Here is a 22,612-nt window from a genome sequence, read left to right as displayed (position 1 = left end):
TAGCCTTTAGTGAATATTGTGGTGCCCAGCCCTCCCCAAGGAGCACTTAGCACTCAGTCAGAGAGTTTGACGGGCCACTTACCTACCACCTTTGCACTGTGACAAGTCCCAAGACCTCAGCACTGTGTTGTGTGAGCCCCTTGAACAAGTATGACTTTAAAATAACACTTTATGTTTACCTAGTACTTTGCAAGTACTGACACATGGGCTTTGTGATTCTTTAGAATACACAACAGCTCAGTTAGGTAGGACTCTTAAAGATAGCTACGTAGTTTGTGGCCCTCTCCACTCCCTGGATTTAGCTAGACCTTGCTATTCAAGAGACCAGTCCTTTGTAGGAATTTTTATAATTATTTTTTATTAGAAAAATAGTTTCATAGAATCATTTTATATTGCTCAAGCTTTAGCATAAAGAATATATTCAAAGATTATTACAGTTAAATAAAATAACTAATCCCCATTAAAATAAAAAACACTACTACGGTGGGCTAGCCCCACTTCCTTCTTTCTCTTTACTTACATTCTCTCTCTTTCAAGCCACATGCTCAAATCATCAAGTTCTTTCTCTCTCCCATCATCATGGAACTGAACCATTCCCACATAACCCATTGTCCATTTTCTACATTCTCTAGCTCCTCCCTTCTTCTTGACACTTCATGGCTGTTAACCAATTAGCCTCAAGGGGCTGTAACAGCTTCCTCTGCTCTCAATTCCCATGGAAATCCAGGTGTTTTATCTCTTCTCCAATTAGCTCAGAATGTTGAGTCTTCCACGGGCCTCTCTGTCCAACCTTCAGCTTTATCTCGATCCATGCTTCAGAAAAACACTCTCATAGCACTTAGAAAAATACATTCCAATGTCTCTCAAATCATTTCCACACAGAACCTGTCTGACTCCATCTTACATTTCTCTGACTACATATCCCACACTGCTTCAACTCCATCACAAGTATAATGTAGCAGAAATGTAAATTTTCAGAAAATTTCTATTCCCCCCCCCTTCCCAGAAAAAATGGAAATTTTACATCTTTAGAGATAACTTACCGGTAAATACATGAAGTCTCAGAAGTCTTTCATTAAGGTCTTCATGTTATATAGTTTGAATACCATGTCACAGACATAATATTTATTGTTGCAAAAGAACATATTCCAGATTCCTTTTCCCCATTTTTTCCACAAAAACACACCCTCTTTTAAAAAAAGGAAAAACTAGTGTTTCCCCCCAATTTTTCTGTTTTTTTCCAGGCTTTCCCATACCTAGTAGTAGCTGAGAGGTTGGAAAAGTTATTTTTTAATGACAAGCCCCATAATCCCCCACTGACCATGCTAACCGCAGAATTCTGGGCGTTATAATCTAAAAAGAAAAAAAAACCTAAGACTTTATGACTGGATTAGAGCAGGGGCAAAGAACCTTGTACTTTCCAGATGCTTTGCATTGTAACTTTACAACTCTGTCACATTAAAATTTATTACATTAAAAAGTTTATATACCATTATATCACATGCATGGCCAGTTTCTGTTTTTTTCAGCTGCTGTTTTAAGAGTTTGTTGGATCATACCAAAAAGCTATCCAGGCTGTATATTCTTTTTTCCTACCTTTTCATCCTGGCTAGCAATGCACTCAGAATGGTCTATGAATATAAACATGAAAAAATACTGCAACTAAAAGCAGACATTTTCTAATAAAAACAAATGATCTTATGGGAGCTGTAGTCCAAAAGTCATATAAGCTTCTGAAATAGTGGGCTACAGTGTATGAAAGCTTAGGCTTTATTTATAACAAGTAAAAATTTGTTAGTCTTTGAGTTGCCATAAAGCTTTTGATTTTTTTTATTTCTTTTTTTTTCTGCCATAGACTATCACAGCTACTCCCCTGGAAATGAATGTGGTAAATCTTTATGGAACTGCCTATGAAACTGCAGTGCTCATTAGCAAATGTTTCTGGTTTTAAGTCCTCACAGCAGCCCTCTATGAGAGCCTAAGGTTCCAAATGGAATTTAAAACCCTGTGGTCCAAGATTCTAATAAAATGCAGATGAGTCAGACGTCCGCAAATCATCATTCCGGTAGTTACTAGGTATGCAAAAAGGCCTGAGGTGAAAATACAGTTTAGTCAGTAACTATCAGTAACTATAGTTAGGCATCAGATTGTGGAAGGCAAGAACACAACACAAAAAGGAAAATGAAAGCATGCTGATAGCAGGGCTTGCCTTGATGAAGAAGAGAGGATAATGGGGAACCCTCTGCTGAGAGAGGTGGGGGGGTGAGAATGGAGAGAGGGAAGCACTTGCAAACACATTCCCTGTGGGTGAAACATGCAAAAAGTAGCACTGTAACTAGTCTATAGAGAAGGTTGGAATATTTTATGTGCTGCAAACAGAAGGAACCGAAGAGTAAATAGAGGGTAGGGAGATGCCAGTAGAAGCCAACTGATCTTTCAGTGAGAGCAACAGAAATGGTGTTAAAAAGTTTGGAGTGTCTAAATACGTATCAAGAGGTGAAGAGTGTGGTGGAATCTATAGAAATGGGGGCTGACTCCTCACCTCAGAGATAATCCAGAGATTGCATTTAAAAAGTGCTTCTCAGATGCATTTAATTGGAAAGATTTTAAAAAGAGAGAGGGAGAAAGAAAACATGCTTGTTTTGAATTCCTTCTGTTGAATGCCATTAACAATTAAATATGCTTTCAGCATCCTGTCCATCCTGGAAGAATTTCTTTTTGGATAAAAATTAGCTGAATCCTCTAGCCAGCAAATGGCCTTGCAGGCTGCAGGGCTCTGGGAGTTCTGGTTCAAAAAAGTAACTTTAGCAAGCTGTGGAAGATGTATTTTGATGTGGGGGAATCTGTCTTTGACGTATCTTATTGTTATGCATTATTTTAAAAGTAAAATGCTTTAGTCATGTTGACAGAGAATCTTGTGGCATTTTGAAGGTTACAAAATTGTATTCTGCATGTTTTCTGGCCACTTCATGAGATTCGGTGGAAGTTTATACCAAATAAAACTTTTCAGTGTTTAAAGTACCACAAGACTAATTGTTCTTGCTAATGCAGATTAACATAGCTACCTCTCTGGAAATTACTGAAGTTTAGTACACTTAAATGTAAGCACATCCAACAACCTGTATTTATTTAGGCTACTTTTATTCATTTATTTTTTCTGTCATTTGTTGTGAATTTATTTGTACAGTACAACCCTGTGCCTGCTTCCTCAGAATAAGTCACAATGTGTGTAGAGGTAAAATGGTGCCCTTGCCTATTTGATGTGTAGCTGAACCCTCCATTAGCTCTGATGATGGGACAGTTACCCTCAACCACAACTGAAGGTAGAAGGGGAAGCCAACACAGCTTTATGTTCGCTACAGTTTGCCATCCTTCAGTATCTGGTGGCTGAAGCTGCCATCAGACCTACTTAATGTAGCACTGAATGGCCAATCTGTTGTAAGAGATAATAGGCGAATCTGCACTTTGCCTAGCCTCGTAGTAGATCGACCTCTCTATTGCTGAGGCTGGACAATGAGATGACAAAGGCTTTGTCTAGAACTATGGTTGCCAATCTTGGGTAATCCAGGTGTTCTTGGACTGCAACTCTCCAAAACCTTTATGATGAAGGCTTCTGGGAATTGTAGTCCAAGAACACTCGGGTTACCCAAGGTTGGGAACCACTGGTCTAGAGGCATCCATGGCTGGTATATGAGAGATGGCATTGGCAATAGAAATGGGTACTGTATATTAAAAACGAATTTAGAAGATAACCATGTACTACTTTTAGAGGCCTGAGGCTGCTGACCTTTGATATGGCTTGGGGGATCCTTCTTTTACATGGAGTCTGTTTCTTCAGGTGATTGGGATGGGTGATGCAATCCTGTTTGTAGATAGATGTTTTGTTTGTTACAGTTGGAACAAATATGAATGCAGCAGTCACACTGGCCTATCTAGCTGTGGGTCCTGCTCATGGATGTGATAAAGATAGCACGAGTATCCTGCGGGTGATCTTGTCTTGCTTTTCGCACTTAGAATCTTGAGAGACTCCATATTAGAACCCACCTACTGCAACAACAGCAGTGCAATTAGAATGAAATAAGTCTGAGTCCAATATCAAAAACTGAATAGAGCTTATAGTCCTTTCATGTAATAATCCAACTCCTAGTTCCTGAAAGCTTGCTTGATGTCAACAGTAAAATGATCAAAGACCTGTGTATGTGTGTGTGATAACATTTTATCGGTAATACACCACATTTTCTGGTGTGATGTAGTGAACAGAATGATAGACTAGGATTCTGGAGAACAGAGTTCAAATCTTCATTTTGCCATGGAAATTCCCTGGGGGAGCAGATCTGGTAAAACCACACCTTAAATATCTCACTTACCTTGCTAGCCCTATTAGGGTCACTATAAGTCAGTCCTGACTTGACAGCACAGAACACACACATATGGAAGGTGGGCAACTGAAAGCAGAGGCAAAGGTGTCAGGGTACAATCTGTACACAGAACATATTATATGGAAAGCCTGACTGGATTCAGATGAAGGAGGAGTGAAAATTGGTGGAAAAAACTTCATCTTGCCGTCAGAAAGCAGCAATCACTTGAAATGACTGAAAGTGAAATAAGAAAGTGCCAAAGCTGAATTGCAGCTGAATGTTAAGAAGACAAAAATCATGACTAAAGAAGAACTACAGAACTTTAACGATGATGATGATTTTGTATACCTTGGTTCAGTCATCAATCCAAATGAAGACTGTAGCCAAGAAACTGGGATTAGGAGCAGCAGCAATAAATGAACTACCCTATTTCCCCTAAAATAAGACCTAACCTGAAAATAAGCCCTAGTATGATTTTTCAGGATGCTCATAATATAAATCCTACTCCAAAAATAAGCCCTAGTTAAGTGAAACCCCATTCTCCACCATTGTGCTGCAGCAACCAGAAGATGACATGACTGTATTTGAATAAATGTAGATGGTTGTACTGTACATGACAAAAATAAAACATCCCCTGAAAATAAGCCCTACTGCGTTTTTGGAGCAAAAATTAATATAAGACCCTGTGATTGGGTTCTTCTTCTGCCATGGGCGATCCCCAAGTTTGCGCGGGAAAGAGAGACGGAGGCTGGTTCAAATTTTTAACAGAATCTCTTTTATTCTTCAAGACATCCAACTCAACTGCTTCAAATGGGTCAATTAAACTTAATTCAGGCAAAGTCTTATAACTACGAACTTTAACTTCAGGGGTAGTCCAATCACTCTTACATCGGGGCTGGCCCAAATTGTTCCTGGTCCGTCATGGGCCTCAGGGGACTGCTTCGTACTGCACAAACTGTGCCGCAGCAGGGATGTCTCGCCCAGTCCCCCTTGTGTTGGTGCTGCAACAAAGAGGGATTGGGACGAATCACCCTCCCCCCTGCGTTGGTTGCGCGGAGAGACTACCACGATCCATTCCAACGGCTCTAGGGTCTCCTTCTTTACCTTCTGGATCGGGTAGCAGTCCTCCCCCCATACACAAGTTAGGAAAGTCCTTCAGTAGTCCACATATGTCCTCCTGCTCAGGTTCTTTCTCGGTCTGGACCGTTTGGTTTTTCTTCCCTTTTTCTGGCTCATCCATTATATTAAAAACGCACGGGCTTTCCCCCTCTTTTAACACCTCCTCCCAGACAATCAAGTCTCGCTCCTCCCCCTTGTCATCTGCCAAACACACCTCTAATGCTGCTTTCCTCTCTATCTTCTCCTGCTCTACTTCTGCTAACACACCCTCCTCTATAGAGCCGTGTTCTTCCTCTATGGTCGATATCTCAGAGGACGGCACACTGGCAGCTCCTTGCTCACAGACCTGGTCTTATTTTCAGGGAAACAGGGTAGAAAAGACCATCAAATGTAAGGATGCATCATTGGAGACCAAGATCATCCACACTCTTATATTTTCATTCACCATGTATGGGTGTGAAAGCTGGACAGTGAAGAAACCTGACAGGAAAAAAAACTGATTTCTGTGAAATGTGGTGCTGGAGGAGAATTTTGCGGATACCCTAGAGTGCAATAAAGACAAACAAGTTGGTTCTAGATCGTATAAAATCTGAACTATCTTTGGAGGCAAAAATGTTGAAACTGAGGCTGTCTTACTTTGGGCACATCATGAGAATAGAGGATTCTCTGGAAAAGACAATAACTCTGGGAGTGATGTAGACACATGGAGAGGCAAACAACAACTGCACCTAACTGTGTCGTCAAGTCAATACTGACTCATAGTGACCTTTTCCAGAGTTTTCCAGGTACAGATTACTCAGAAGTGGTTTATCATTCCCTTCTTCTGGGGGCATCCTGGGAATGCTCAGCTTGTCCAAGGCCCCACAGGATTTCTCTACTTGCAGGATGAAGTGGGGAATTGAACTTCCAATCTCTAGCTCTACAGCCAGAAACCAACTCTCTGAGCTATCCAGCCAGTTAACTACACCCAAGCATACCATTTTTGTAGTATGTGGGGTTTTTTTAACATCATTTTAAAAATGTGTGCTTTGTCTTTTCCTTTTGAGCAGTTGGGCAAATATTTTATTTTAATAAGAAAGAAGTGAACTTGTCCAGGAAAGGTCCCATTAATATGTGGCGGTTAGTCTTTAAGGTGCCACAACTAGAGATGAATGCACATGAACCTCGGTTCAGAGATTCATGCCAGTTCATTGGTGCAGCACCTCTGGCATTCTCTTCTCCCATCATCCTCCGACTGGCTCCCTCATGCTGCTCTTTGCGCGCTCGTCCTGTTGCAGCAGGAGCTTGTGCTTCCCTCTGCTGCCTCCTCCAACAGCCACCCACTCAAAGGCAGCATTACAGGAATCCCTGCCCCGCTGCCTTGCTGGAGTGCACGGCTGCTGGAGGAGTAGGAAGATGGAAGCATGAGCTCCTCCTGCAACTGGACGATTGCATGAAGAGCAGGAGAAGAACAGTGCGCGCTGGCTGGTGAGTGGGGGAGCCGGTGGGGGTGGGAATAGGGAATGCTCGGCACCTGTGGTGCTGCACCAGTGAACCAGCACAAACCTCTGAACCGAGGTTTGTGCCCATCTCTAACCACAATGTTTTTCTCTTCTTTATTTTTTATTTTTGTTTTATTTTAATATGATTCTTTAAAAAAATGCTGTTAAAAAGATACATTTAGTTGAGCAAGCGTTTGAGCGCAAGCTGAAAGTTGATAATAAATCTAAATAACCAAACATAATGCTAAAATTGCACCATCATGACAAAAGACTTTCTCACCTGAAATGTTGCTGTGCACATCAAAACCGTGTCTCCTGAAAAGTCAGAGGTGGTGCTGAAGTATTCTAGGGGTTTGCAATGGGTCCCTCACATAGGTATCCTCCTTGATATGTTCCCAGCTATGCCTGCCTCTTACACCCTCTGTTCATGTGCAAAATCATGGAATACACACAACCCTGGTCATAATGCAAACATATGCTATGCTAGACAGTTCTAGGACAAGTATGTTATCATGATGAACACTCTTGAGATACCAGCTCCACAGTTGCATAAGGAAGTAAATTGTCACCCAAGCCAGTAGAGCATTCTCAGCCAGCCCTGGCGGTTGAATCCAGGTTATTGCCTCATGTCACAGTGACGTTATGTGACTTGTTTAGAGTCACCTGGGAGAAAAGTCAGGAAAGGAACATATCTATGAAGATTCTCAGTCATCCAGGTGAGGTTATCCGGAAGTGGAGTCATGGCAACTGGACTTCTTTCTTATTAAGTTGAAACGTTTTGCTACTTATCCAAGTAGTGAAACGTTTCAACCACCTATCTTCTTGGTCCAAAATGAGTATATGAGAGAGGGGTCAGAAAATCATACAGAAAATCCCTCACTCAACAGGGGTGGAGGCCTTAGATACAATCTGTCTCCTATTTATCATGCTGCCCTTTCATCAGTCCCCAGAAAGATTAGGACCACACACACCAGAAAGACCACTGTTAACCACCATTAAGGACCCATGACAATGGGCAGAGAAGGACTGCAGAAGTGGGATTTTCACTCACCCCTTTATCCTTCGTCCTTCTAATGAGCCTATTCAGACCAGGGGGAAGTGAAACCAACATGGAGGAAACATCAGGTATCTCCTACCAACTCTCCTCAGATTGAAGAAGCTACTTGGATGAGTAGCAAAACGTTTGAACCTAATAAGAAAGAAGACCTGTTGCTATGACTCAACTTCCAGATCAGGAAAGGAACGTGCTTTCTTGTTCTAAACCATGAGTAGGAAACTGGTGGCCTTCTAGATGTTGTGGGAGTTCATTTCCCATCAGCCCCAGTTACCATAGTTATGTAGCCCAACAGTATCTGAATGGCTGTAGGTTTCTCACCTTTTTTCTAATATTTGGCAAACTGACTATGGTGACAACGAAGTAGGTAAAAGTGTTTCTGCAGTATTGGCTTATATACTTGTGAGCTGGTCTTGTCCTCCTTCCAACTAGCTTTGCTAATAGGAGGGAAAAATGCTTGTGCCCAATCCTCATTTTCCTCTCAGACCTATTTCTATACCTAGCAAATACTTGTACTTTGCAGGAGAAATCTTGCTAAACACTTTGACTCAAATATTTGTGAGGTTGTGTATTAAACTTCAGACTTTGGGGCTCCATGAAATAACTGCTATAATAACTAATTGACCTTTAAGCCCAGAAGCATTTGTCCAGAACATTGTGTTTTTCTCATATGCAGTTATATGCAGATCTGCAGCTGAGGCTTATGCATGTTAGCTCAGAGAAAGTCCTTCAGTATTAAACAGAAGATACTCTTGTATAAATCTGCAGAGGATTACAGTTTTTGTGGATCAACTGAGGTGCAATCAGATGGGGAAATAGCTCACATTTTGGACTGCTCGTGGCATAGTCTGCTGTGGGCTAGTTCTTAGCAATGACACGATGTACAGGCAATAGCATTCCAGTCCAGCCCTAATCCATGCCCAAGATGGACCCTTCTGTTCTTTTTTGGGGCTGGGTGGGAATGATTCCCCAATGGATAGAAGGGTTGCTTTAAGGGAAATTGCTCCCAATAAAACAGTCCTTTCCACTATGGTCAGATGCAATAATTTCTTGCTGTCTGATTGCACCCTAATTGACTCAAACTCATCCAAGTGAATACATAAAGCTTGTAATGCTTAAGCACATAGACAGGTCCTACAAAATGTAGTGATGGCTGTGGTTTAAAGCAGGGAAATGCTACTCTTAGACATGGGACATTTGGATTTTTCACTACAGCTACCAGAATTCACCATGAAGTTCTGGCTAGAATTCTGGTAATTTAAGCCAAAAATTCAAATTAGAGATGGACACAGATTAAAAAATGGATCATCACATTTGTTCAAAAATTGGTAATTTATCTATTTGTAATCATACAGATCAATGCCCCCAATTAATATGAACCAATGCATTTTAGTGATTTTTGATATGTCAATTTGTTGGGCTATAAAACAGACTTGGCACCTAGAGATGCCAAAATTACAGGAAAGCTTCTCCTGATTCGCCTCTAAGATTCCTTCAAGTTTGGTTTCCCCAAGCCAGCTGCTAAAAAGCACTTTCCTGGTGGGACCCACTTTGTGGGTGTATAATTTGGATGTCTGAAACCCAGTCTCCACTAACATGGAAAGATTGTAGAGGAGAGTGAGGAGAAGCTCCCCTGCGATTTTGGTGTCTCTAAGTGCCTGGGGGGTAATTTTCCTGGGGGGAACTCTTTGTAGGTGTATAACACAGATGTCTGAAATCCAAACTTTACCAAACTTGCAAGGATTGTAGCAAAGAGTCAGGGGAATCTTCTCTGCAATTTTGCTTCGTCTAAGTGCTTGGGGGTCCTTTTTATAGGGTTTTAAAGGCAGAAATGAATCAATGAATTGGTTTGTTGATTCATCAGGAAAAAAAATCATAAATTCATTATTTGTGATTCATTGACCTTGATGAATCACAAATCAAAACATTTTTCTAATTTGTGCTCATCTCTAATTCAGATCCTTGGAAGAATTTCAGTATACACAAATGTGCCTTCCCAAGTTTCTCTTTGCAATGAGAGATATTAAGTAAGAAAAAGAAGGAAGGATGGGTGGGGTGGGAAGGATGAAGCTCTATGGGAACTGAAAGACATTAGAGGCTGCTCATTTTTTGAGAGGTACCCTCTGCAGAGCCTAATGAGCAGAGAGACTATCAGTCTCCTAATGCCTTGCAGTATTCAATCCCCTCTCAAAGCTGTCAAAGTCAGAGCAAGGAAATGTAACTTTTTTGGTATACCACATAGCTAGCTAAAATTTTCTGGGAATTGTAGTCCAAAAAAAAAAAAAAAAAGAATATTTGTCAGCTCTGTTTTTTCCTCATTGTTGTCAGACTTACTTCACAGAGTTTCAGGCAGGAAATGTTTCTAGCAGGGGATGCCAGAAGTGGGAAATTTTGAATCTATGAATATAATATAAATGGTAATATTTCTTTGCTACAAATATTACTGGTACATTTTTTGCCCCAACCTTTATAAGAGTATATTAAAAAGTAAAACAAAACCTGCACAGGTCAGTGTCCTATTTGCTCAGTTTGGTTAGTTTGCTAGAGCCTCTGTTCATTACACCTTGGGGAGAACTTTGCAAAACTTATGGTCTGGTCTTCCATCTACCGTAACCGGTATGGCACATAAAGTCCAAGGCAGACTTTTCTCAATGTCGGGCTCCCTTGTTATAACCCTCCCCCCATACTTCCTCATGCAATCTATCTCTCTTTTTACAGTGGCTAAATTATGCATCACCCCCCCCAAAAAAAAACTATCACCCCCAGACAGGACACATTACATACAGTTTGCATTTCATACTATGTAGCTGCAATTGTAAAAATACAGCACATCTCCCCATAAGAGGGGACAGCAGAAATTACTAGTTGAATTCTGTGACTACCTGGACAGTCAGCTGTGCAGGTGTTGGATGTGAATGGGCAATCCTGAGGCCCTCCTACCCCTTCTTAAGATGCTTTATATTTAAAATTCTCTTGGACTTGAAATAAAGCACACTTTCGAACAGAAGGCTCTAAAAAGCTGTCAGATAGAGGATTGTCCTCTTTCAAGTACAGTGGACCCTCGACTTACAGATGGCTCCACTTACAGACTTTTCGAGTTACAGACTTATCTGGCTGCAAAATTTAGGTTCGACTTGCAGCCGCAGAATTGACCTACAGACTGGGAAAAAAAAACCCAAAATGGAACAAAAATGGCCAGTTACGGATTAATTGGTTTTCAATACATTGTAGGTCAATGGAGCCTCGACCTACAGACTTTTCGACCTGCAGCCACCATTCCAATACGGATTAATTCCATAAGTAGAGGATCCACTGTAGAACACATGGATACCCAACCCCCATCACTCCACTTTCCTGGGTTTAGACTCCAAAAGAAAAGTGCAAACTTCCTGTTCTCTCTCTCTCTCTCTCTCTCTCTCTCTCTCTCTCGTGTATTTACAGTACTTTCCTTTCCTCTTGGCCTTTTGTGTCTGGCTTTCTAGCTATGCTTCTTTTTCTTCCACTCTTTGCTTTTAATTAAAAGGAGACAAGGAGAATGATGCTCCATTTATTGGAGAGGAACCATTTTGGGTTTTTGCTCAGCTTCCCCCAGCCCCATACAGACACACAGAGAGGTTTCTGTAATTAGCTGATCTTTGTTCATTGTTGCTTTGACATAAACATGCACAGCAAGTTTCTACATGGTCTAATTAAACACTTCTCTCCCATGAGGAAGGATGTGAAAGGCTTGTAATACCTGCTGGAATGGAGATGCATCAAGGGTAGGGTGCCGGTGAGGCATACTTGTGTCAACAATTTGACAGGATCCAAGAAAGTGGGATCCCCCATTGCCCCACCCCTACCCCCAAAAACCGCCCACTGAAGTCCAAGTTTCCAAGGGCTTGGTGCCTGTAACCTGGTTTGAAGTGCTAAGGTTGCAGTGTTGTGGTGGCAAAGGAGGAAATCAGCACTGGCAGAAATTGAACCTAGAAAAGGGATGTGTTTGAACTATCACTCCCAGAATTCCCCAGCCAGCATGGGCAGTTACTGTTGCTTGCCAACTTTATGAGGATTGCATCAAATCATACAATATCTGAGGGAAACATTTTTTTTGGACTGAGGCTCTCAGAATCCTCCTGCCATCATGGGAGAGGTAATTGGAGATGTTGAAGAAGAGGTAGCAGGGGCTTATCATAGCAGCCCCCATAGCAATGGTTCTGAAGATAACTGAATATGTCGGCAATTATTTTTATCCTTTTTTGTAGAGGGATATGTGTGTGTTATGTATACTGTATATGTCACATGAATATACTCTTTCCAAGAACTCACAACCAGGGCAGGGTAGGTGTGTGGCAGAAAAACCCAAGCCAGATCAGCCAACAATGAGAGCCTTGTGGTGCCTTAAAGACGAACAATGTTTATTGGGTGTCAGCTTTTGTGAATGAAACCCACTTGCATCTGATAAAGCTGAAGCCAAATTAAACCTGCTAGTCTTTTAGGTATCACGAAATTATTTGTCCACCCACCCCCCAAATTTTGTCACCAAGAAAATCTATTCCCACTCCCTCAGTTAATCTCAGAGGAAACAGAACATGGGAGGGCAGAGCAAATGACATAGTCACTCTGACTAGTTGCTTGCAACTATTGATTCTGCTACAACAGTGGTCTTGAAAATCTAAATCTAAAATCTGAACTCTAACAAAATCTAATGTTGGAGAACGTGGCTCTGGCCAGTTGAAGAGCACAATAGAGCAGCACTGTAGAATCATAGAGTAGTTGAGTTGGAAGGCCATCGGGTCCAACCCCTGCTCAATGCAGGAATCCAAACCAGATCTAGCAGATGGTTGTCCAATTTTCTCTTGAATGCCTCTAGCATTGGAGTGCTCACCATCTGCCGATGTAATTGGCTCCATTGTTGTACTGCTCTAACAGTTATGACACCCCCCCCCCAATATTCAGCCTAAATCTGGCTTCCTGTAGCTTGAGTCCATTATTACATGTACTGTACTCTGGGATGATCAAGAACAAATCTCGTCTCTCCTCTGTTTGACTACTTTGCAAGTATTTGAAAAGTATTTGAAATGTGCTTTCATATTTCCCTTGTCATCACATAGGATCTTGGAAATATGTCAGATCCCCCTCTCCATATTCCATTCTTAAAAATATCTATATAGTAAACATGACTAGCCATTTCCATTTTAATTTATAAATACTGCTCCAATACGAATTTTTGAGGACACCGGAAAAAGAGCATTCCTTTCACATATAGTACTGTCTATATACATGCATATAAATTTATGTATATAACTAACTAACTAACTAACTAACTAACTAACTAACTAACTAACTAACTAACTAACTAACTAACTAACTAACTAACCAACTAACCAACTAACCAACTAACCAACTAACCAACTAACCAACCAACCAACCAACCAACCAACTAACTAACTAACTAACTAACTAACTAACTAACTAACTAACTAACTAACTAACTAACTAACTAACTAACTAACTAACTAACTAACTAACTAACTAACTAACTGGTTTATTTTATTCACTTGTTACACACATATGTCTTTATTCCAGTGAGTTCAGGTGGTATATGTGGTTCTCTTTTGCACTTTACCATCACAAAAACTCTGTGATGTTGGCCAGGCTATGAAACTATAGCTGGCCCAAGGTTACTGATCTTTAGGCCCAAACAGGGATTTGAACCCAGGTGTCCTCATTTCTGCTCCAGCAAAATGGCAGTTAAACCACACTGGCTCTATCTGCCCAGCTATCTCTTTCTCAGGATGCCTAAGAGTACTGTAACTAGAGAGGTACAGACCTACAAATCCATTCATATCCTTGTTCGAGGTTCCACAGAATGCCCCTGTCTGGAATAGATGTTGTTAATGGCAAGTTTTATCTTGGAATCTCTCAGTTCGGCTTCTTGGTTTTCCATTCCCCAAATGACTCGACTCTCTTTTGCTGCCAGACGGAGCTGTGACTTCATTGGATGACACTTGGTAGCGTACCTCCATCTTGTTGTGTCATGATGGGCAGAGAAATCTACTTGTGCTGTCTTCTTAGTGCCTTGGTGACAGGCAGATGGTTAATCACATGAGTCCAAGTTATAATCATGTCTGATTTATGTCTTCCTTGGCTGAGTGGAGAGATCCACCTGGATGAACAATGCAAGATTGTAGCGGGTGGCTCATGGAAACAGATCACAGTTTATGCTGCCTTTTGCTCCTGTTCTGTCTTGCCTATTATTGCACGCTTTGGGTGAAAGCATGGGAAAATTACTTTCTGGACCACAACTCCCAGAATCGCACAGCTACAGGAATGCTGAGAGTTGTAGTCCACAGTTGATTTTTTAATGCTCTGCCCTGCCATGTTTTCTGGATTTGGAGGCTGGTTTGGGGGTACCACGGATTGAACTCAGCAATGTTAATCAGGATGTGTATGTCATGTGTTTTGCTATTGGGTTATGTCCTGTTCCAATCTTAACTTCTGTATTCCTTTATCTAAGAACCAAACTCATTCTGATTTCAAGACATCTTTCAAGCAGTTTTTCACCTTTCCTCTGCAATTTAAATTGAATCCATAATGATGGAGGAAAGGGTTAATTATCTCCCCACTTCTCTTGTCCTCTCAGTTGGTATTAATTTGCTCCACAAATTGGAGGAACATGGAAATATTGTGAGATGGAAGGTGAGAGAAAGAAGCCTCTCCCTGGAGTGCCATCTCCTCCATAGACCACAGAAAGGGAGATACAGACCTCACCCACTCAACCCCCCCCATTAAGAAAGAACAATGGGGTACCGACACCTGGGATCTGGAAGTCAAAATGCATGGGTTAACGGTAGCCATTCAAACAGAAAACCATTGGGTGGGAATGGGTAGGGAAAAGAGGGTGGAGATAGAGGCGGGGACAGCAGAAATAAAGAGAGGGGAAAGGGGATTGCCTCTAGGTTGGGAGTGGATCTGGGCACAAGATCCCTGGACTGGGGAGTGGGAATGACTCCATGTGCCCAGGGAGGAGGTAGACTACCGCTGGAGGCAAGAGATTCCTCCCATGGCCATCATACTGGGGTGAAGCCGAAGCTCACGAGTGGCGGAGGCGGCTGAGGGAGGAGAAGGAGAAGGCAGAAAGAGAGAAGCAAGAGAGACTGAGATGGAGAATGGAGGAGGAGAGGAGGAGAGATTTCCGGGGGGGACCCTGGGTCTTATTCCCAGACACCAGAGACGTCGAGTGGGCCAGAGTCATCGAGGATGAGACCATTCCTTGATTGGAAGGACAGGACACCGAGATGTTGAAGGATGACCCCCTCCAGGGATGGCCAGGTCCATGGAATCCTGAAGAAACCAATCTGTTCTTGAATAATGCCGAGGTACCCCTGTCAGACCCGTTGACGGCAGGAGAACAGTTGTGGGACAATTTCATAGATAAGGATTTTATGTTGAATACTCCAATAAATCTTTCCCCTGTTGCAAAGTTATGAAAGTCTAAGGATGTTTTGGAGACCCAGATTCTAAATCCAGAACCCTCACAAATATGTGGTGCCTTTTTGTTTTCCCCTCAGTATAAATTTACCCGTATTTTTCGCTCCATAAGACGCACCTTTCCATAAGACGCACCAATTTTTTAGGAGAAGAAAACAGGAAAATATAATCTGTTTTCTTCGCTCCATAAGACGCACAGACTTTCCACACCCCTGTTTTGTGGGAAAAAAGTGAGTCTTATGGTGCAAAAAATACAGTATATATTATTAATTAGTTACACTTACATTCTGCTTTTCATGCAACCAATTCAAGGAAATGTACCTGACTCTCTTCTCCTTTATCCTCTCGACAACCTTGTGAGGCAGGCCAGACCAAGATAACACAATAATCCAAAAGTACCTGAAGAAATTCATCATTCAGATATCTCTGTGGAGAGTGTGAAAGAGATTTGAGTGGGAAGCCTCCATCCACCTGGTCTTACAAAAGTGGCTGCATGTCCTCTTTTAGAGAGGATCCTCCTCCTTTTGAAAGTGTCCTCCATTTCAATGGCAGTCCAGTCCAAGTCTGATTTAAAGATACTGTGAAGGAGAAGGAGAAGATGAGGGACCTTGGATTTGTCCATCCATGGTGAGCTGCACCTGGACAGCAGGCTCAGCAGACACAGAGGTCACCTGGTCAGTGTCTTCCCTGCATAGGTGAAATGCCTTGTAATTCTGTTTAAAATGTTTTCAAAATCTCTTTATATTCGATTTTTTTTCTAAATTAGCAGACATAATTTTATACAAATGAGCATTCCCTGTGCTCTCTTTTTGGGCGATGCATGTCACCTTTTTTGATAATGTGTAAGCGGCCACCTTAGCTGTTATATGTACAGGCCAAATTCCACCTACCTATATTATTTTTATAGACTGGGCTGGCTGAAGACATTACAGTATCTGAATAGCTGTGAAAGTTACTTCCTGGATAAGTCCCAGCCACCATATTGAATAATATTAAGGGACTCTGGGAAGTGTAGACCAAAAAGTAATATTTCCAAACTCTGCATAAAATGTTCTTATTTCTAAGCATACTTGAACTCTAAACATATCTCCCTATAGAGTAAGAACATGGCAATGATTCTCCTGAGTGAGAAAAGGAAAAAGAAAACAAGAAGGCTGACTCCTCTGGCAGTCCATCCCATTATTTCATCTGTCCTCACCTTTTGTGTCTTTCACCGCTGCTTGTGAATCAGTAAGTAACAGAATTGTTTCTCTTAGCTGGCAAAATTAGGAAGCAAAGTGCCTTTGTAGGGCTTGCAGGAGAATACCAGAAGGACGGATGAATGAAGTTATTTCCTCTCTCTCTGTGCTGTATGCACAATATTGTGAATATTGCTTGGATATCACAATGGACACAGCTTGTGTTCTCCATCTTCTGTTCACATGGCTATGTGTCTTATGTTACAAAAGGACAGCCCTTTCTGTGAAGGGGCCACTGTATTGGGAAGACCTTTGTTCCTGCTCAGGGTGTTGTCTAGGTGCTAAGTGTTGAGAGACAACTTCAAGGTTCCCATTCTTTTTTTCCTTTGGCTACTTTACAGAGCTGGAAATGTTCCTTTTTCAGACTGCAACTTTCCAAACCACCCCTCTCCTTTAGCACATTCAGTGTATTTTAGTCCACAAAGAAACTTTTCCAAGTTCTGAGTTTTTTTGGGTTTTTTTGGTTTGTTTTTAAACCAGACTTTGCTTGAACAAGCCCTTCAGACTGGGGATTTCAGACAGAGAACTTTCCTCTAAAAGCCTTTCAAACAGAGGACTGTCCTGCATAAATGTACATGTCCACCTTAAGTATCCTTCCAAACTTGACTTGCCCCATAGAAGCACTGAACTTGTAAGAGCCTAGTAATATGGGGTGAGACTATTAAATGTGTGCATCTAGCACTCTCCTCTCAGAGGCAGTTTTTAGGCACAAATAGGCTGGCTTCTTTTTGCTCCCTGGGACTGGAATGGGTAAATAGATTCATGATTCATGGCCAGCTGGAGATGTTCCACCACAAGGTCACAGAGACTGGTTTTTCAGGTTCCTATTTTTGTTATTCATTAGCATGGTGCACCTGAGAAACAAGGGAGGTGCTAGCAATCTGCTGTCACTGGAAAACTGCTTGATAAAATTCCTGGTGCCCTGTTCCTGTTAAATTATTTGAGTCTCTCCACTGCCGCACCAACCCTCCCACACTTTTTTTGGCTTTGAATGGAAAGGTACAGCAACAGCAGCTGCTTCTGTGAGCCATACTTGAATGAGTAGTTTCATCTCCCACCCTCCCCGTAATGCAAACACCCCCCTCCCTTGTAGCTGTAAAGAAACCTCTTGCACTAAAGCCAAGGTCCAGTGCTACAGGCCAGAGTCCATAGTTTTGTTTAACTAGCTCCCAGTCATGCAGATGAAGTATTAAGTCAGTATTCCCAACCCTGCACCTTCTCAGTGTCTTAAACTACAAACCCCATCATCCCCAACCAATAAGTCTATTGGCCAAAAATAATTTTTCCCACACCTACTTTGCATTATTCTTCCAGCATTTGAGGCACTAAATATTCTGAGAAAGTTTCTGATGCCAGTGAGCTGAGAAATTAGTCAGCTCCTCACAGTTTTCTTCTCTGTATGTAATCACTAGACCTAGAAATATATATGAAAGTGGTTGCAGAGTGGCATATATATACTTTTAACGCCTCATAGAGCAATAACCCTGAGATGATATGAACAGTTCGAGCAAAATTGATAAAAACCTGAAAGCAGTTAGGTTAGAAAGGAAGTGTATTCATTAATTAATTTGTAGCTATACAGTCTCTTGCAATTCCGACACTTGAGTTTTGGTTCTTCAGAAAAACAAAAATAAAATTAAAAAAAAACCCTTGCTTCTCTTTTGTAGAAAAGGATGTTCTTCACTAGAGTCCTAGAACTTTTAAGGGCCTCCTCAAACTGCTGATCCCAGGACTCTGTAGGATGGAGGCATTAGCATTTGGTATCAAATTGCTGGAACTGTTAGTCTAGAGCAGTGGTTCCCAACCTTGCGTCTCCAGATGTTCTCGGACTAAACCTCCAGAAGCCTTCATCACTAGCAGTGCTGGCCATGCTTTCTGGTTGTAGTCCAAGAACATCTGGGAAGCACTGCTCTAGACCAACAATCCACAAACTTTTTGACATCACATCCCTTTTTAAATTTTTGAGAAGCTGTAATGCTTCCTCAGCAAAGGACGTAGTGGTGCTGTGGGTTAAACCACAGAAGCCTCTGTGCTGCAGGGTCAGAAGACCAGCAGTCGTAAGATTGAATCCACGTGACAGAGTGAGCTCCCGTCACTTCTGCCAACCTAGCAGTTCAAAAGCATGTAAAAATGCAAGTAGATAAATAGGTACCACCTCGGTGGGAAGGTAACAGTGTTCCGTATCTAGTCACGCTGGCCACGTGACCACGGAAACTGTTTTCAGACAAACACTGGCACTATGGCTTGGAAACAGGGATGAGCACTACGCCCTAGTGTCGGACATGGCTGGACTAAATGTCAAGGGGAGCCTTTACCTAATGCTTCCTCATCTCTCCTTTACCATCACCTAACTTCCTATTAACAAAAAACAAAACTAAACTAAAAAACCACCCAAACAGATAAACAAGCAAATAAATAAAAAACTAACGCCCCCACATAAGCTAAGTAAAGTTATTTTGAATTTAAAATAAGGAATAGTATTGTTATTTTGTTATTGATCTCATGTTAGATACCATCAGATTAGAACCAATTTACAGTAACTTTAAGAAGACTTTTATAAGATATTTAAGGTGGTTTTACGAGTGCCAATCCCCCTCAGGTGATTTTCCATGGCTGAATGGACATTTGAACTCAGGTCTTAGTCCATCACTCTGTCCACCACATCACACTGTTTATCCTGTGATGGCTATCATTACTCGATTCTAATAATGTTAGAATTGGTTTAAACTTAAGTTGGTTTTTCCTCTATAAAATCTTGTACCATCTGGAATTTCTTCAGGTGTGTTTGGGAGCTCATCAGCTAGAATTCATAGTCCTGACCAAAGAGCTATTTTTCCAGCAGTTTTTATTGAAGCCACATCCCTTAAGCTGTAAAAGTAATTAAACATTATAGTTACACTATAGTTACACTACAAAGGAGGTGAAGTGATTATCTTGAATTTCCAGTCATAGTTTAATTTAATTTGAGCAGCAGTGATTCTGGTGGACAATGGTGGTGACACTCAAACTAATTTTTGTTAGTACGGTTCTGTGCAGAAGAAAACAGTGGTAAACCACTGTTTACTTACTTCAAAAGCTTTATTAAGTCAGACCTAAATGAAACAAGAGATAGAGCTGGAAGATGAGCTTCTCAGGTTGGAAAGCACTCAAGCAACTACAGGGGAAGAGCAAAGGACAAATATGAATAGAGCTGTTGGTAATGATGCAACTAGATTAAAGCTGTAAGGATGTCTAGTGACTGATGTGCACAGAGATGAAAGGAAATTCTGATGTTGCAGAACACACACAATTGGAATATGGAACACAAGAAGAATGAATCAAGGTAAACTGGAAATCATAAAGCAAGAAATTGAACATTTAAATGTTTCAAGGCTTGGTCTCAGTGAACTAAAGTGGAATGGAATGGGACATTTTCAGTCAAACAACTGCAAAGTGTTTTACTCTGAAAATGACAAACTCAGAAGAAATGGAGTGGCTCTAAAACTGAGGCAAGATGTAGCACAAGCATTTAGGGGCTGTAATAAAAGATCTGACCAAATAGTATCAATCAGACTTCTGGGAAAACCTGAGAACCCATCAACATAACCATAATTCAAGTCTATGTTCCAACTACAGATGTGAAGAAGATGAAATTAAAAGCTTTTCTGCAAACATCCAGGAAGAAATTGATCACACACTAAGATCATGCATACTGTTGTATTTCCTATCGCCATGTATGGGTGTGAAAGCAGGACAGTAAAGAGAGCTGACAGGAAAAAAAATTATTCATTTGAAATATGGTGCTAGAGGAGAGCCTCAGTTTCTATTCAACTGTATGCAAAACGCAGAAAGTTGGATTAGATTCAGATGAAGGAGGAGTCAAAATTGGTGGAAGAAGCATTATTAATTTAAGATATGCAGGTGACACCATATTACTGGTAGAAAGCAGCAATGATTTGAAACAGCTTTCAGTGAAAGTGAAAGAAGAAAGTGCAAATGCAGGACTGCAGTTGAAAATTAAAGGGGACACAAATCACCACTTCAGAAGTGCAGAAATTTAATATTGACAGTTTGAAATTGTTTAAGATTTTGTATATATCTAAGCAATTAGCAATCCAAATGGAGACTACAGCTGAGAAATTAGGACATTTGGAAGGGCAGCAATGAAGGAACTAAAAAAGATCATTAAGTGTAATTTATTTATTTATTTTATTTATTTATTTGATTTTTACCCCACCCCTCTAGACAGCGTCTACTCGGGGCGGCTTACATAGGCTAAAACAAATTAAAAGAACATATAAGGATGTGTCATTGACAAAGTCCAAGATCATCTGCAATATTGTATTCTTGATTACTGTGTATAGATTTGAAAGCTGGACAGTGAAGAAAGGAACTGATTTCTTGGTGCTTGGAGGAGAGCTTTGTGACTATCTTGACTGCCACTAAGATAAACAAATGGGTCTAAGATCAAACCAAGCCTGAACTTTATCTGGAAACAAAAATGAAGAAACTGTAGCTGTTGTACTTTGGTCACATTAAGAGGTGACACTCACTGGAAAACACAAAAGTGCTTGGAGAAATTGAAGGCAGAAGGTAAAGAGGAAGATCGCATTCAAAATAGATTGAATCTATAAAAGAAGCCACCGCCTTGAGTTTCGAAGAGCTGAGCAGGGCTGTTGAGGACAGGACATTTTGGAGATCACTCATTCATAATGTTGTCATAATTCAAAGGTGACTTGACAGCTCATAACAAGAAGTAAAGCTCCAAGAGGCTGAGTCAACCCATTATAACTTTTCCTATATCCTTAAATTTCAGTGAATCTGGGCACAAAAAAAAGCATGTCCACAGTCTACATCCCTTTATTTTTCTGAGCAGATCTGTGACTCCCCTCACACCCTATATGCTGCTGCTACATGAACATTTCTGTCATGCAAAAGGGAGACTTAAATAGTGGGAGAATTTTTGTCATCTATTTTTCAGATTCTGCGACTCCCCTGAGATTCTGCTTACTGAAAAGTGTCTTATATACTGACAAAATAAAACATATGTAAAATAAAGTGTTTGTACATGCATGCATGCACACGTGTGTATAAACATATGAGGAATAGATTATGAATGTTTTTACATTGGTTGTCATCTATTGTTAACCATCTCTATTTCATTACAGGGACACTTAAGGCTCACAGAGAAATTTTTATGGTATTGTACTAAATAATCCTCCCCCTCCTTCCTCTGAGCGATCTTTTTGAATGAGAAAGAAGCAAACGTGGAGAGAAAAAGCACCTGACAGGAAGCAAGAACCCAACCAGCTCCACCCACAGCTGCCAACGTCATAATTCGCAGAATTTTGGGTCACTTCCATATTTTGAAATGTGGGAAGTTAAAGTGGAAACTTTTCTTCTCCATAAAACAATAAAAGTAACTACATGGTGACATTTGTCCTATACAGCTGCGATATCATTCTTTTTGTAGTATGTTTGTGATGTGGATTGCATGAGTGTAGCAGCAAGGGGCTGAATCTTGTTTTTAGACTGAGGACAGGATAAATAGTCCTTTTTATTTGCATTGAAGCTAAGGCCAGGAATAATTATACTACTTCTCAGACATTTTTGTGGGGCTATTATTATCAGTAATATTAATATTTCTCTCTCTAAGTGTAATTTCAAACTGTTGATTTTTTACATTCTTTTGCTGTCTGTATCTCTTACTGAGATCTTTATGATATATGGTAGGTTATAAATATTTCAATGAAATGCCAATATATAAGCTTTTGTTTTATATTTGTATACATAAGCAGTATACATTGCTTTTTTTGCTTTTATTTGTCAAATTAGCTCCAGCTTGCTTCTTAAGTTGTGCTCCATTGTTCAGAAAGGTTTATGCCAAATAAAATCACTTAGTCTTTACAG

At 40.8% G+C, this 22,612-nt stretch overlaps 1 long non-coding RNA gene across 1 annotated transcript in view; it reads left to right on the top strand.

The window, feature by feature from the left end:
• Window positions 1-22,612, top strand: part of LOC110088335 (uncharacterized) — a 26,100-nt gene extending 3,488 nt beyond the window's left edge. The window contains exons 2-3 of the long non-coding RNA XR_012081050.2: window positions 16,583-16,715; window positions 21,871-22,612. This is a non-coding gene — a long non-coding RNA (uncharacterized LOC110088335). The remainder of the gene's footprint in view (window positions 1-16,582; window positions 16,716-21,870) is intronic.

Source organism: Pogona vitticeps, chromosome 9 (genome assembly GCF_051106095.1).
Source record: "Pogona vitticeps strain Pit_001003342236 chromosome 9, PviZW2.1, whole genome shotgun sequence".
NCBI classification, from domain to species: domain Eukaryota; kingdom Metazoa; phylum Chordata; class Lepidosauria; order Squamata; family Agamidae; genus Pogona; species Pogona vitticeps.
This window is presented reverse-complemented; position numbering and strand designations above follow the sequence as displayed.